At 42.4% G+C, this 16194-nt stretch overlaps 1 protein-coding gene across 13 annotated transcripts in view; it reads left to right on the forward strand.

Moving 5' to 3' along the window:
- SGIP1 (SH3GL interacting endocytic adaptor 1) overlaps nt 1-16194 on the forward strand; it is a 221250-nt gene that overhangs the window by 105722 nt on the left and 99334 nt on the right. The window lies entirely within an intron of this gene.

The raw sequence follows: 16194 nt of genomic DNA on the forward strand, positions 1-16194 counted from the left end.
TTGTAAAGTCTTCAGAATGTGTTGGATTTCTCACAGGCGTTTTATTTAGTACATGGCTGAACTGTGATAGGAAATTTCTGTGTATGCTTAGTACAGTTCATGAAGTCTTATATTTTTAAAGTTGTCAAATGCATGTTTTGATCTATATCTGAAGAACAAGCATTTGTAGTGCAAAAAAGTCAAACTAAATTTCCAGCAATCAGTAATGTTTCTTATTCAAAACAGGGCTACATTTCCCCTGATATTCCTTATTTATAGTGACCACAATCCAGAGAGCTGTTCAATGATTCTGTGAACCCCGCAGCAGTTTTGACTTTCCCCTTCTGAAAAACAGCTGCACACATTTCATATTGAGCCACCTTTGAAACTTGGGAAAGCTTAAGAAGTCATTGTGATGCAGGGGAGATGGCAGCAGCTGTTGTTTTAAAGGGTGAAGTGTTTCCTTAAAAAACACACCATTACAGTTCTGTGCAGTCCTTTAGGCATGCTTTAAAGGCATGATCTAGGTTTTGGAAAAAGAAAGTTTATTGTGCAATCTAAACAGGTGATTAATCTCTCTGAAAGAATCAAGATTACTCATGTCCTGAGGGACCATAGAGAATGAATGAAAATTATTGAGTTTGGTCCCTTCGGATGGAACTAGATGTTGTATATAGTTCCTTGACTCTTTTTAGGGATCTTTCAGTGTTTTTTATAAAATGCAGCTGCTGATGCTGAAATTTGAAGGGGACGACTGGAGAGGAGCTTGTTAGCCTTTTCTGTTTATATATTCATTTCCCACTGGTTTTAGCTTCACTGTAGTGAAGAGATGGGTACCCGTAGATAGCCCTATCCTATCCAAGGTTTGCTTGAAAGTTAGTCTTGCTGAGTTCAATTCTGCATACGTACTTTCAAGTAAGTGTGCATAATGTTATCCTAAGTCTTTTGCCGAGATGGTCAAGCCTTCCTAGCTCACCTTGGATTAACTCAAGAATGATCCAAGACTTGTCAGAAAATAGAAACCGGAAGATCTCTCATCGTTTCCCTGAGTTCAACCAAGGTGTAGGAAAATTATTTATTTGCAGTGGTAGGAGACTAGAACTGAAAATTCAGGTGTTGTCGGAAGAGTCTGTGTGCCCCGAAAACTGAACACAGAAGTTGAAGCTTGGAAATGGCTGGAGTTACTGAGAGTTGTTCTGATATTAGGCCAAGCAGATGATGTTATGTTGCCATTTGTGTTGCCGTTTGCACTTCTACCACTATATTACAAAGTCTGTTCTACAACTGTATTACAAAGATATAGTAAGTAGGGATGTGTTTGGGGCCAAACTGGTTCAGCAACGTGGGAAGCGGGAACATTTTTAAAAAGGAGAGCAGGCCCTTCCCTGCTCTCCGCCACCTCATGCAGCTTCCTTCTGCAGTGGCACTTGTCCCAAGAAGCCGTGCGTGGCTCCTGCATGCACTTGGCATCCATGCATGCACGGGCACCATTCGTGTGGTCAGCAACACCATGGTGCCCATGCATACACGGATGCCATGTGCATGCCGGTGCCATGTGTGGCTTCTTGGGACAAGCACCGCAGCAGCAGGAAGCTGCATGTGGTGGCGGAGCGCTGGCAAGGGCCTGCTCTCCTTTTTAAAAAGATCCCACTCCCCGTTCCCCTCCCTGCATTGCCAAGCTGGTTCGGACATTGCTCATCCCAAAGGAAAGTGGCAGTAAAAGGACTGCCTGGAATTTCTCACTGCTCAGAGAATAATAATAATCCCTTGCCTGGATTGGCCTAAGGTAGCCAGATAATTATTTATATTTTTAAAAGTACGTACCTTTTCTCAACTGAAGCATTCCAGGCAAGTGCAGTCATCATAGCCAGTGAAACCTTACAGCCAACCACCCCATTGTTCCTCTAGTCAGTTCATTTTGGGGATTCTCCTCTCCTTTGATGGTAGCATAGTCCTTATATTTTAATTTATCTTTGTTTTTATGACTATACTTCTAGGCAGCTTCTTTCAGATAAACCAAGTTATTCAATTACATAGAAATAGAGTCATCAAATCCTCTCACAGTGGGGCTTGCAAAATAAGGTGGAGGACATGCTTGTTTTTCAGTACCTGAGCATTGTATTCCTAGCAACTTTAAAAATAGAGGATATTGCCATCTGTTCCAAATAATTCTTTTCTAATCCTTTTGTTGAAACAATTGGAACATTTTTAATTGGCTTTCTAGTGGTAAATACCTCTTTCCCATTACCTTGAGCTGCCCTTGCTGTGCATTTCATAGATTTCTAAGTGGGCTTTATCTCTCTAGAATTTCATCCCACTTTGATTTGTTGGCATGTAACTTCTCAAAGCCGTGCCCAAGTTTCTCAAACTCTTCACCCTAATCATTCAGATTTAAAAAGGTTTTCCCCATGGGGGGTTCAACAAAGCCCCATTTAAAAAAATAGTGGGGCAGTTCAGATGATTGCCCCCACGTGTGTGGGGAGAGCATGAGGGGGAGGCTACTTTCACCTTCTCTTCCCTCCAAATGACCAAGCAGGTCCTCTTCGGCATTCCTCCCATGTGTCCACATGGGCAGCCCTGTTCCGTGCAGCTCCATGAAGTGTGGAGCAGGGCGGAGGGATCTGGGGCCGGAACTTGTTGTTCCGGCCTCCGAGCATCCCTCAATGCAACACTCATTGCATTGGGGATTCCCCCCTCAGACGGTCACTCTGTGTGCCGGTCTCTGTGACACCTTGGACTGCACGCAACCGGAGGAGTCACACAATACCCCATAGCTGGGCTAAGGGTGCGAGAGCACCCTTGACCTCAACTAAAAGCCGGGTTCGTTAAGGGGGTTAGGCAGGCGGGGGTGGAAGGATCCGTGAGTATCCCGCCACTTCTCAAGGCCAGCCTAACCCTGTCTGGGGCAGCCCAGGCATGGTAAGGCTGATAGTGAGAACAGCCTCAGAATTTTGCAGATGTTTGTCATTCTGTAGCACTACTTGCAAGCTTTGGAGGACTGGAATCAGGAACTGAAAAGGAAAATTTCAGAAGATCCATAAAATATAAGTGTTTTGTATGCTTATAATGAGCCACCTTAAGTGGTGCAGTGGGGAAATGCTTGACTAACAAGCAGAAGGTTACCGGTTTAAATCCCCGCTGGTACTACCCTGTTTCCCCGAAAGTAAGACCTACCCTGAAAGTAAGACCTAGCAGTAATTTCTGATGTACTGCTAATTGCCCTAGTGCATTTTGGGGGGCTAAAATTAATATAAGACACTGTCTTATTTTTGGGGAAACACGGTATATTGGGCAGCAGCGATATAGGAAGATGCTGAAAGGCATCAGCTCATACAGCATGGGAGGAGGCAATGGTAAACCCCTCCTGTATTCTATTAAAGACAACCACAGGGCTCTGTGGGTGCGAGGAGTCGAAATCGACTTGATGGTACACTTTACTTATGCTTATAATGAAGCCTTAGAGTTTTTCTTAGCATGTGATCCCAAAAACCCTCTCCTGATCTAGTATCTTAAATGGTGGCCAGTGTCTGCAACAATTTGTACAATTTAGTTTAATTGTATATGGCTTTATTAGAGGGAACCTTAAGGATATATCCTCTTTCTCCATATAGGAAGTTTTCTTTATTTTGTATATAAACATTTTTATCTATTCAGAAGCAGATTCTGGCATAGCTGAGCAAAGCAAAAATTAATATCAGCATGTCACCTTCAAGCCAATAAATGCATACTCTTTCTCTTGAGGCCTTTTTGAATCTTGGTAGTTGACATCAGCTACTTGGTAGCTGACATCACTTTCTGGATCAGGCCCAAGGCCTGTCTAGTCCAACACCTTGTTTCACACAATGGCCCACACAACACAGTGGGAAGCCACACCGCCTGGAAGATGAAGGCATGCTACCTCTCTTGCCATTGTTCCCCTGCAACTGCTATTTTGGAGGCATCTGAACATGGAGGTAGCCTATCAGGACTAGTAGCCATTGATAGAGATTCTCCATACATTTGTCTCAGCTCCACTTAAAGATATCCAAGCTGGGGGGCCATCTCCACATCCCTTGTGTGGGGAAAAAAATTTCTTTTGTCAGGCCTGAATTTCCTGGCATTCAGTTTCATGGGATGACCCCTGGTATAAACTAAGATAAGAAGCCCCAAATGTTGTTGCCTTACTTCCCTGATCCTGGTTGCCCTCTTCTGCGCCTCTTCCAATTCTATAATCACCTTTTGAGAACTGGTGACCATAACTGTATACAGTATTCAAAGGTGGGTGCACCATAGATTTGTATAAAGGCATTTTAATATCAGTGTCATAAGCTCCCTTTTCCCCGTCTGCTCTTATGGTGAGCCTCCAGACTCAGAGCCTAGAACTGGTCTCCTTTTGAGGGTGGCAGGGTGTCTGTTACCATCACAGAACACCCACCTTGCTGAGCTGGCTCAGTTTGCCCCTGGCTTCTGGTTCTCAGAGCTCCCTTCCCCTTGGGTAGGTTCCCCAGTCTGGCCGCTCATCATCGGTCTGGAGTCCCTTATATAGCTTCGAAATATTGCTAACGATCTCGCAAGATTTTGGAAGCCAGCTGGAAATCTCCCAAGATCTCTCAAGTCTTCAAGATTTCTGAGCGAGATCCTGCAAAACCAACTCTGGATCCTGCGGTCTCTTGAAAGCGGTGGCCGACAGGCAGTCGGCCACCCAGGGCAGCCAGACGGGGCTTTGGTGCCTGGGCTCAGATGTGGGACGCTGGCTTCTGAGCAATGAAGGAGGGGCCCGTCGCCGTGCCAGGGAGCCGTTGAGGAGTCGTGCGCGACAGAGAAGCCCTGACAATCAGTTATTTTCAGCCCCTTTCCCAATAATCTCTAGCATGGATCTTGCGTTTTTACAGCTGCTGGACACTGAGTTGACAATTTCAATGAGTTGTCCACCATGACCCTAGGATCCCTCTCCTGGTCAGTCACAGACAGCTCAGACTCCATCAGTGCATATGTTCAATTGAGATATTGTCACCCCAGTGTGCATCTCTTCACAGTTACATTGAACACATCTTACTTGTTTGAATGTGGAGAGGAGAGCTGGTCTTGTGGTAGCAAGCATGACTTGTCCCCATATCTAAGCAGGGTCTGCCCTGGTTGCATATGAATGGGAGACTTGATGTATGAACACTGCAAGATATTCCCCTCAGAGGATGAAGCTGCTCTGGGAAGAGCAGAAGGTTTCAAGTTCCCTCCCTGGCTTCTCCAAGATAGGGCTGAGAGAGATTCCTGCCTGCAACCTTGGAGAAGCCACTGCCAGTCTGTGAAGACAATACTGAGCTAGATAGACCAATGGTCTGACTCATTATATGGCAGTTTCCTATGTTTCCTATGTTCCTAATGGCAGCTGAAATAGCAAACACACTGGTTTAACAGCCATTTTTCCCATCCAAAGAATCCTGGGAATGGTAGTTCTATGAGGAGACCAGAAACTAAGAATGTTAATAACTCTCACAAAAGTACCATTCCTGGCGTTCTATGGAGGAAGGCCATGACAGAATGTTGTCTTCCTGGCAACAGAAACAGACTAGAACTGCCACACTCCCCATGTTGCAGTCTTTGCTCTCTGCTAATAATACTGAAATATCTATAATTCATAACGAGTACTAATGTTCTATGGGGACCTAATTGCCTAAGCACGTCTGAATTTCCAATTGAACAAAATGATTGATCATTAGCAGTTTTAATTTGCATGCAAATAAACATTTCCAGTTTTTGTTTGGCTTTTTAGTAATTGCGTATGGAAACAAGCAACAAAGCAGGAAGTAGGTGCCAATGCTGGCTTGGAGTTTCTGTTTTCTATTCTGTAAAGCCAAAGTGAGAAGAACTGAAACTGTACTAAGCAACTAGCTTTAGCCCTGCGGCTGGAAGTGCCTGCATTAAAAAACAAAAGCCTGCTGCATTAAATCCCCTGCTTCTGTGACTGGGAGTGTATGTGGATGTGTGGTGGGTGTTTGCTCCAGTAAGTGAGCTTTGCAGTCATGATGAAGTCGCCAGGCCACTGCAGCTGGGCTGGGAGGCAGCACAACAGTGTATTATATTGTTGTATGTGGAAGCCAGGTTCAAGAGTTGATTTGTGACACTCATTTCCTGGACTGTGAAAGATCTGGAGACAGTAAATCAGAATGATAGCTGTGTTATACAGCAGAGAACGTGGCTTCCTGGTCTACTGATGCTGTGTATCTTAAGGAAGCTTAGTTGTGGGGCTGTAGTACTTTACATGGAAAGCAGGAGGCTGAACAGAGTACCTCAGTAGCTATACTACAAGACTCCTTGGGATATATGCCAAGCAAATGCTCATTGCTTTCAGCACTTTAGTGGAGCTATACTGAACTTGATATGGTTTTTACCAGTGTTGGTGGCTTTTGTGTTTTGTCTGTCAGTCACATTTTAAATGCTTCCGATGTATTGTTAAATTGTTAACAATAAATTTAACAATTTTCTAAGATCCTTGGGGGCACAGTTGTGTTTAATCCAAGGGACAATATGTTATTTGACCAATAGAATAAGTAACATATTCTTTGTAAATAAAACACCCAATTGGAAATGATTGGATTCTGTTTGATGTATGCATACATGATATATTTATATGTTTTCAATATTATGTTAGTGGCAAATGGTAAACAGAGTCCCTTGTGATCTGTTTTCCATTATGTCATCCTATAGTGGATATAAAATATTTTATATAAATATTTTATATTTATAGTGGAAATAAATATATTTTATTTTGATAACAAAAGCCTCTTGTGGACCTCCGATATGACAAATTATCCAATTGGTGCAACCCACTCCTCTACCGCACTGATTTTTAAAGAAAGGCCATGTGTCTATAATCTGACTGTACCCCCTCCCACAACCACCTGTAATTATTGATTGACATATTTAGGTTACTAGCTCAAATTAAGATAGCATGATAAAAGGAAGCAAGGTTTAACTCAAGATTAACTCTTGGGATGTATTGCCCAACAATCAAACGGCTGCATCTTTCAACATAGGCAATCATCCTCTGACTGGGTTTTTTCAAAATCATTGTCATCTTTAGTTTTCCTCTTCAATACTGTATGTGAGTGTTTATTCTCACTAATACAGTGCAGTTTATTGGAAATGACAAAAGTTAAAGACTTGTGTGATTTTAAGAAAGAAAACCAGCTTTTTGCTGGCTTGCCTTCTAAACCCTCCCCCCCCCCCAAATACTTGATTTGGGGTGTGTGTGTGTGTTGCTGTTGTTGTTGTTGTACCCTGGTTTGCATTTGAATGGGAGACTATATGTGTGAGCATTGTAAGATATTCCCCTTAGGGGATGGGGCTGCTCTGGGAAGTGCATCTGCATGCTTACATGCAGAAGATTCCAAGTTACTCCCTGGCATCTACAAGATAGGGCTGAGAGAGACTCCTGCCTGCAACCTTGGAGAAGTTGCTGCCAGTCTGTGAAGACAAAACTGAGCTAGATAGACCAATGGTCTGACTCAGTATATGGCAGCTTCCTGTGCTTCTAGATCTAGCTAAAAATAGCAATTTTAGAGCAACAATTTTGATGATTCTCTAAGCAAACTGAAATCTTGTCATCCATAGTGCTATCCCCCATTACAGCATCATTTTATAACTTATCATGGAGAGTTGGGATGCATTGGATTAAATGGTAGATAATTTGTAAAAGTATGTGTAATCTTTCTTTGCTCAGACCCCTACCTGCCAATCTTTCTAAGGCCAAATATGCATGCTGCAGCCATGGGCTAACCTTTGTTTCACATTTGCCAAATATTCTGAAAGAGGCCAAGTGATTGCATTAGTTTCACAATAGAGCTATTCACACGACCATGCGGGGGAGCGGGACGGCAGGGTTCAACCTGCCTTCCCCCAGATGACCACTCTTAGCCCCTGTGGTGTGCAAGCTGCGCACCCACACAACCTGTGCTGCTCCTGGCAACACGGATCAACAGAGGCTGGGACTTGTTTCCCCAGCCTCTGGGTATCCTACAGTGCACTGTGTGCCGAGTGCAGTGCACTGGAGGATTCCTCCAGGAATGGGTGCTCTAGGAGTTAGTATGCTTTTGAGAGCAGAAGAGCTGTTTTTAAAAATGAATGCACACTCTGGAGTCTCAAGCTTTTAAATCTGATTTGCAAACAAGAAAATCCAAAAATTGTGTCTTAATGTAATCAGCTCTTTGGGCAGGAACTATATTTCTTGTGTTTTCTTTAGAAACACAAGTGCCTGGAAAGGTACTAAATAGATAGCAGCTTATTGCCTGTTATGAAATTTTGGAACAAGCATGCAATACAAGTAATCAGTGGTGTGGTGAGATTGGAGATGTTCCTGGGGCAAGATTTCGAGGATGGGCCCTCCGCCCGCCTTTGCTATGCTCTCCACAGCTGAACCAGAGAGCAGTTCTGTGGCTAATGCAGCCTGATAACGTCACTGAGTTGGTATGACTGCACCGGCTCCATTACTCAGTGCTGCCCCATCCAATGAGAACAAGTTGCCTTAAAGGAGCTGCCTGTTCTTAGTAGGATGGGGCAGCTCTGCTTCGCTATTGGTTATGTTGGAGAAGGCCGGGGGGAGATGTATGTGTCTCCTAGACACTGATCTCTCCCCTCACCCTGTCTCTATGCTGGCCATGAACCTGCAAATAATTTGGGAAATTTTAGTCCTAGATAGAAAAGAGTGCATGCATGAGACAGATGCATTTGTTTCTCCTTCTAAAACATGTCATTTCAATGCACATTTCTTCTTCTTCTTCTTCTTCTTCTTCTTCTTCTGATTGCATATTACCAGTGGGGTTTTGTGTTTCATTTATAACATGAATGTTGTCCAAGTTGGTTTAAAAAAACAAGAACACCTTAGTCAATAGGAATTATTGCCAATCTCAGGGAAATTACCACCTAAGTGGTGTAACCGGAATTTGTAAACAGAATTTTCATGTCAAAATCATCCTTCACTGCCAGGGCTCCTTCACCCCCTTGGCTATTTTTACCTTTTGGATATGTAGTCACTTATCTCTCACACACTGCCAATTAAGCTAATAGACTTAGCAGTGCTTTGCTCTGCCCTGTAGTCTCCTTAGACAATGGCCATCTGCTCAAAGGCAGAGAATGGAGGCCTGCCACAGCCATATTAAGTTGCTAAGCACTTGGGAGCAGTAACGTTTGTTGGATATTGCAACATCTAAAAATAAAAAGAATTGGAAGAACAGCTAGGAGTTGATATAGGATAGAAAGGAAAACTTGTCATCAGAAATAAACATTTTAGATAAAACAGCTTTTGGAGAGTGAATTTCATATGAAAGGCTGCCCTGTGAAAACTTATCATCCCATTCTTTAAGCAGATGACAGACAAATATATATCAGAAGCCTCTTTTGTTTGAGGCTTCTTCTGTTGTACGTACTACTCAGAGCCTTATGTTGAGCTGTAATAGGTTTCTATTAGATTAGTAGAGGAAGTGTAATGTTTTAATGTACAATTTGTGAGCTCTCAAATGGTGTGGGAGACTCTTGGTTCTAGCCAGCTTAGGCAGAGAAGGAGAGAATTGTCTGATGCATGCATCTTAGATGGCTTACTGAATTCCGTCTCTTGTTTCCTGTTGTCCGGAAGTGGTTTATTCTATTATCCTATTTGCTCGGATAAACCGGAGGATGGTAACTTTTGACTGGCATTTTCCTGACCTTTCTTTTTGTGCCAAGTCAACAAGTACCAGTAGGATGTTGAGGTATCTGTGTAACACAAACTGGGGTAAACAAAATGTAAGACTAGCAGTGAGGGTTAATTTTAAAACCAAAAAGATTCTCATTAATCAGAGGCAGATCAGGTACTTTCTCTCAGTTACACACAGATTTGTTGCTAGAGCCTGTTATAAAGGGGAGTAAAAACAGGTTCACTGTTTGGTTTTGGTTTTGTTGTTGTTGTTTGTAAGGCTATTGCTTTTGAAGATTAGGGGCAAAGTCTAGAGGTGGCTGGTGAATTTTGGAATTGGTGGGGGGCAGTTGGGCTACATATGAATACAAATAGAACATATATTTATTACTGCTTTTCAACCAAAGTTCTCAAAGCTGTTTACATAGTTAAATAAATTCTACATATATGTTACATACCACATAAATAATAAGTAAAGAAGAAGATATAAATTTATGTATATGTTCTTTATTCTTTTTCTTGTGCCTAGGATGATAACCTTTACGTGGTTCATAACTGTTAATTTGCTTATGCTTCAATCCTAAACATAAGTTTTGTTGAAATCAGTAAGATATTCTTCTGCACCAACCTCCCTAAGATTTAACTGTAAACTTCCTAATGGGTCATTTTATGGAAATTGAACTTCTATTTTCTTTCATGTTTCTGCTTAGTAGAAAATACCTTATTTTTCTTTTCTTTGTTTGTGAACGCACTCTATAGAGGAAAAGTCCGGTAAGAAATTATTTCTCTTTCTCTTCCATCATGTTAATGAATTATTTTAGCCTTGCAGGTATTGATTGCTTTTTCCTTTTTTGTAAAAAAAAAAAAAAAAAAAATCTATGGAAACAAAAGTATAAAATGCAAAATATTATTTATGGATATTGGCCCCTGCACATTTGGCGTGCATTATGTGTGATGGTTAACTATTTTTACTATGTTTAGATATTTTGCATTTTGTGCAGCTGATACTGGATAGAAAGAAATATGTAGATTCCAGCGTTATCAAGTTTGCTACAGTGAAATAACTGAATAAGAAGTTATTGTTTATATCACGTTTGGATAAATGTGGACTCCATACATTTCCTAAATGAAATCTTAAGCCTTGGTAATTCTACCATTAGTTTGCTGGCTCTTTCTGAAAACATTCAGTCATTTTTTAAAGTTAACAGTGGATGACATGCTAACTAATGACATGTACACAATAGGAAGGTCTGTGAGGATGTGCTGGAAGCCCTCGCACAACTCCCCCAGTTCTGTGTGCGCACTGTTGCACAACAGGGCTGACTGTGCTTTTTCAGTGACGTGTTTCCACTCTTACAGAGCTCTTACAGAGTGTGAGCAGCACTTGGAAGTATTAGCCCCCTTGCAGAACAGTGCATGTACAGGATGATCGGTGTGTCCATGTCTCTGTGTGTGTGTGTGTGGGGTGGCTCCTGTGTGTTCCCGTGTACGCTCCTAATGTGTGTGCTTTGTTAGAATGTTAGCCTGTGCATTAGTATCCATACTGAAAAGCACTTTAAAAATGAGAAGTGCTCATTTTTAACCATGTTATAAAAGTATCTGAGTTTTGTTTGATGACTCTCTAAAAGGTTGAAATAGCCCATGATATTTTGGTACTTGTAGCTGAAAATCCAAATGGCTCTCCTCCCCTGGGGTAAAAATAGAATAATAAATGAAATAATTCACAGTGTGTTACCCTTTAATGCTACCTCAATATCTCCCACCCGAAATAGGCTGCCTCATGATAGGGGTGGCCCCAGACATGAAGGCTGCAATGCCTCAGTCAGTGGCTGACATGATGTGCAGCCTACTGCCTCTGTCAGGATCTGCTACAGGGCTGTTTCTTCCGTTGAAGCTCTCATGCTGCCTTGAGGTAGTGATTGCAGAAAATGCATTTGGGACAATAGGGGAACATGCAGAAATGTGGCTTCCACAGTTTCTGATGGGCCTGCATGTTCCCTCGATCCCCTTGCCTCCTCAGCTCGTATGCCTGGGGAATCCTGGGTGAAGCTAGAGTGAAGTTTGTGTCTCTGCCAACTCAATGCATAATGTGGAATGTCACTGTTAAATGGAAATGGCAAACAGTTGCTTACTGGGAAGAAAGAAGGGAAAATATGTATTGACAAATTCTTGGCAAGTGTGTATTGGCATAGTGCCACGGAAGTTAATGAAACTGTGTGAGAGATGAGCTGAAGAGCAGCACAACAATATCCCAGCTACAGTCAAAAATAGTCCAACACTGCAGCTTAAATTGTTCTTAATCTGTAACTTGAAATATTCTGATTGGCTTCATTTGTGCTTGAATTTGATTCTAGATTGATCCTTTTGCATCTTGGACCCTGTTGTTTTTGTAATCTTATCCCAATTGCTCGGAATCTAAATTAAGAATGGCTTTTGTTATGTATGCACTGATCTTAGACTCATTGGGTTTTTTTAAAGACATTCTCCAGGCACATCACCTATACATTTTGACTGGACAATTCCATAAGTACATTGGTCCACATTCAGTGCAGTGAAACATGGGTGGTTCGGCACTGCCCATACTGCTGTGTGTGTCTAAATACTGCTTGCATTGTTGCAGAACAGGGTTCTTCTGCTCAGAGTTTAAATTGTACAACCACAGTTGCACAATGCTACCTCCTTTGGAAATAATGGTTGAATTGACCGGGAAAACCATCTGGATGGTTCAGACTATCAATCAATCCCCACATCACGTCGGGGAGAAGCATAGATGCACACATTTAATGTTTTAATGAAAGGCGGTATACAAATTTAACAATAAACAAACAAACAAACAAACAAATCTCTCCTCTACAGCTGGAGCACCACTCCACCAGCATGTAATCAGGGGGAGGTTTAGACAAATCTCCTTGCTGCCCAATTATGTAGCAGGGGGACAGTGGACTGGGCAAAAAGACATGTGTGTGCTCCTTGTCCTTCCTCATGTGATGCATCAGGGCCAACAGACACATCCAAACCAGCCCTGTGTCTGTGCCATTCTTTGGCAACGTTGTGGTTGATCAGAGAACTATACTACATCACACAGGAGGAAGAAGTCAAATGACAAAAATCTATATACTGTGGCCTATTTCAAATGTAATAAAACCTTCCAGTGTTATAAAAATAAGGCTGATGACAGGTCCCAACAGTTAAATCTGCACCTACCTCTGCTACTAGAACTATGCTAATAAATAAAGACAAGACAACTAGGGTCAATATTTTAATCTTGACATTCTTTTAGACTACATTCCTAAATTCTTAAAACTATTTAAAAAGGTGAAACTTCAAACTGTTATGCTTGAATGCGGAATAATATATATGGGGACAATATTCTATTCTGTATGTAAAGGTTAATCTTGGAAGAGAATTGAAAGAGAATTAGTTTCTCCTCACAACAACCCTGTGAAGTAGGTTAGACTGAGAGAGAAGTGAGAGAGAAGTGACATCACTTTACACTTGCTTACATTAAACTACTCCTTGCCATTTTGTCACCCAGTTTCACTGCTTACCCCAACTTATAAATCATTTATGAAAAAGTTAAAGAGCATTGGTCCCAGTACTGATCCCTGGGGACCCCACTTCCTACTTCCCTCCATTGTGAAAACTGTCCATTTATTCCTATCCAATGTTCCCTATCCTCAACTAGTTGCCAATCCACACATGAACCTGTCTCCTTATCTCATGACTGCTAAGTTTCAAGAGCCTTTAGTGGGGTACTTTGTCAAAAGCTTTTTGGAAGTCCAAGTGTACTATCTCAACCAGATCACCTTTATCCACATGCTTTCTGACACTCTCAAATAACTCCAAAAGGTTAGTAAGGCAAGACTTGCCCTTGCAGAAGCCATGCTGGCTCTCCTTCAGCAAGGCCTGTTCTATATGTTTTACAATTTTGTCCTTAAGTATGCTTTCCATCAATTTACCAGGCCAGAAGTTCAGCTAGCGAGCCTGTAGTTTCCAGGATCCTTATTTGAAAATTGGAGTTACATTAGCTGCTCTCCAGTCCTCTGGTACAGAGCCTGATTGCAGGGACAAGTGACCTATTTTTGCTAGAACATCAGCAATTTCACATTTGAGTTCCTTTAGAACTCGTGAGTAGATGCCATCTGGGCCTAGCTATTTGTTAATTTATATTTTTTCAAGACAGTTTAAAACATTGTCGGGGTCCCTACGGGATTGCCCGGCACCGCCAGATCACTAGGGTAGGTCAGGCCTCAGAGCTCCGGCCTCCTTGGTTCAGTAAGTCTGGCGCTTCACAGACCAACTAGGACTGCTACTGCTTGTCTAGGCCTCTAGCTCTCTGGGCTCCCTTGCGGGGCAGCTCTCGCTTGTCATCATCTGCTGGCCCACCCTTATATACTGGCAAAATCTTGCAGGTACTCCCATGAGACTTGCTGGCCTCATGGGAACTCTCATGAGATTCCTTGATCTTGCGAGAGTTTGCCATGAGTACTTGCAAGGCAAATCCCACATCTCGTGAGATCTTCTCATGCTTGGGCGACACCAGGTCACCCAGCCATGGGGGATAGAACAGCCTGTTGTGGGAGCGAGGATGCCACTTCTGCCCCTATTCTTGGGGTGAGTGTGTCTGTGCTGCCCCTAGGCACCTGTAAGCATCGGGGACAGTCGGCAGAACCCCAGCAAACATCCTATTTCGTAACCTCAAATTGGCATAATTCTTCAACTTCCAAGTCAGAGAAGCTCAGTTCTGGAGCAGGTATTTAGTCAGTATCCACCACCGTGAAGACTTGTGCAAATAACTCATTCAGCTTCAGGACAGGAACCTGTGGATATCTTTATCCTCCTTAATAATCCCTTTCACACCCTCATCATCTAAGGGGCCAACCACCTCCCTGGCAGGTTTTCTGCTGCTGATATATTTAAAGACATTTTTGTTATTCCCCTTGACACTTCTAGCTATATGCTTCTCAAGCTCTCTTTTTCATCCCTTATTGTCTCCTTGCATTTTTTTTGCCACAGTTTGCGTTGGTTATATCCCAACTGGATTATTGAAATTCTGACCTTTAAAGCCCTACACAGATTGGGACAGAGTTATCTGTCAGACCACGGTTTCCCATATGAATCTGCCAGATTCTTTTTTATTTATGACCTGCCATACCAGGCTGCTCACACCCATATCCCCCTCAGCTGTGCCTCTGTCTGCTGCTGCCTCCTCCCTCCCTCGCCCCCACCCTTCCCCTGGCCCCTCTAGCCTGGCTCCTTGATCTCGCATCTTGGCTGGCTGCTCATTGGGCTGTCCTGCATGGCTGCCTGCCCCACCTGGGGTCACTCTGGCCTTGGCTGCTGAATGAACGTCAGAGCCAGTAAGGCCGGCAGGGGCCCCTGCCGGACACGAGTGGATCCACCCTTGTAAAAGGGAAACACCTATCATGGCAGCAGGCCAAAAGAGACCCCCATTTGGGGATATTTTAATGAAGTTCCTGTACCTGTGGATAAGACAGGCATGCATGTGAAATGCAAAAAATGCAAGGCCTGCTTGCCTGAGTGAGCATTATGAGATTATAGTGTACTTGCCTTCTAAAAAAAGAAACCTACACCTATCCCTGAATATGTATTCAGATGATATTAGAAAACAATAATGTACTTTTACTAGAAAATGATGATTAAATAAAATCCTCCTGACTAGTGATTTAAATTGTGATTTCAATCATTAAAATAGAGTCCTGTGAAGTGATTTAAATCGATTTGATTTAAATCAGATCAACATGCCCTCTCAGAGGAGCTTTGCCAGTATCCTTTCCTGCTGTGTTAAAAAAGAGCTTGAAAACCCTACTTTTACAAGAGGCATTTTAAAGCCACCATGAACAGCAGTGAGCTAGGGGGCAGGAAAAAAATATTTTAAATAAATCAAATCAAGAGTTGACAGTCGGTGTGATGTGTTGCAGTTTCAAATCCATAAACTAGTTGAGTGGGCAATTTGAGATGTCATAGCTGTCCATCTGTATGCATTTCCAGAGGATCCTGCAACTCGACATGTTTAGATTAGGTTGTTCCAGGTTTGATTGGTCAGGAAGGACAGGAACTCAGAACAGGAACTTTTGGTTCTGCTTTGTAATTGGCACAACTACCCACAGTGGCTGGACTTGTCATGGAGCATCTTAGCTGTTCCCTAATTTGATGATGGCCTGGAGAACCAGCTGTCCTCCCAAACCCTTGCAGTGCTGGCTGGTCTTTAGTAGGTTTCTCTTTGAGTTTTGCTGCAGTTATCTTGAGTAAAGAAGGAGCAATTTTCCTTTTATGAACTTGGAAACAAGAATGGATATGCATTTGTAGATATAAATGTCCATTAGGAAAAAGCTTTGGATTTGGAAATGTTAGGAGGCCTCTTCATACACCTGAGGCATGCAGAGGTATAAATTCTGAATAATGAAGCTATTATATTTACTGACTTTATCTGAACTGTTTTTTATTGATGCCCTGGCCCTAAGCAGTCTCTTGATTAGTTCTTTCCAAACTTTCAGTACACAATTAGATAATAGTGTTTTGGTTTCTTTAAAGAAAGAAAAATACAG

Source organism: Hemicordylus capensis, chromosome 4 (assembly GCF_027244095.1).
Source record: "Hemicordylus capensis ecotype Gifberg chromosome 4, rHemCap1.1.pri, whole genome shotgun sequence".
Lineage (NCBI taxonomy): Eukaryota > Metazoa > Chordata > Lepidosauria > Squamata > Cordylidae > Hemicordylus > Hemicordylus capensis.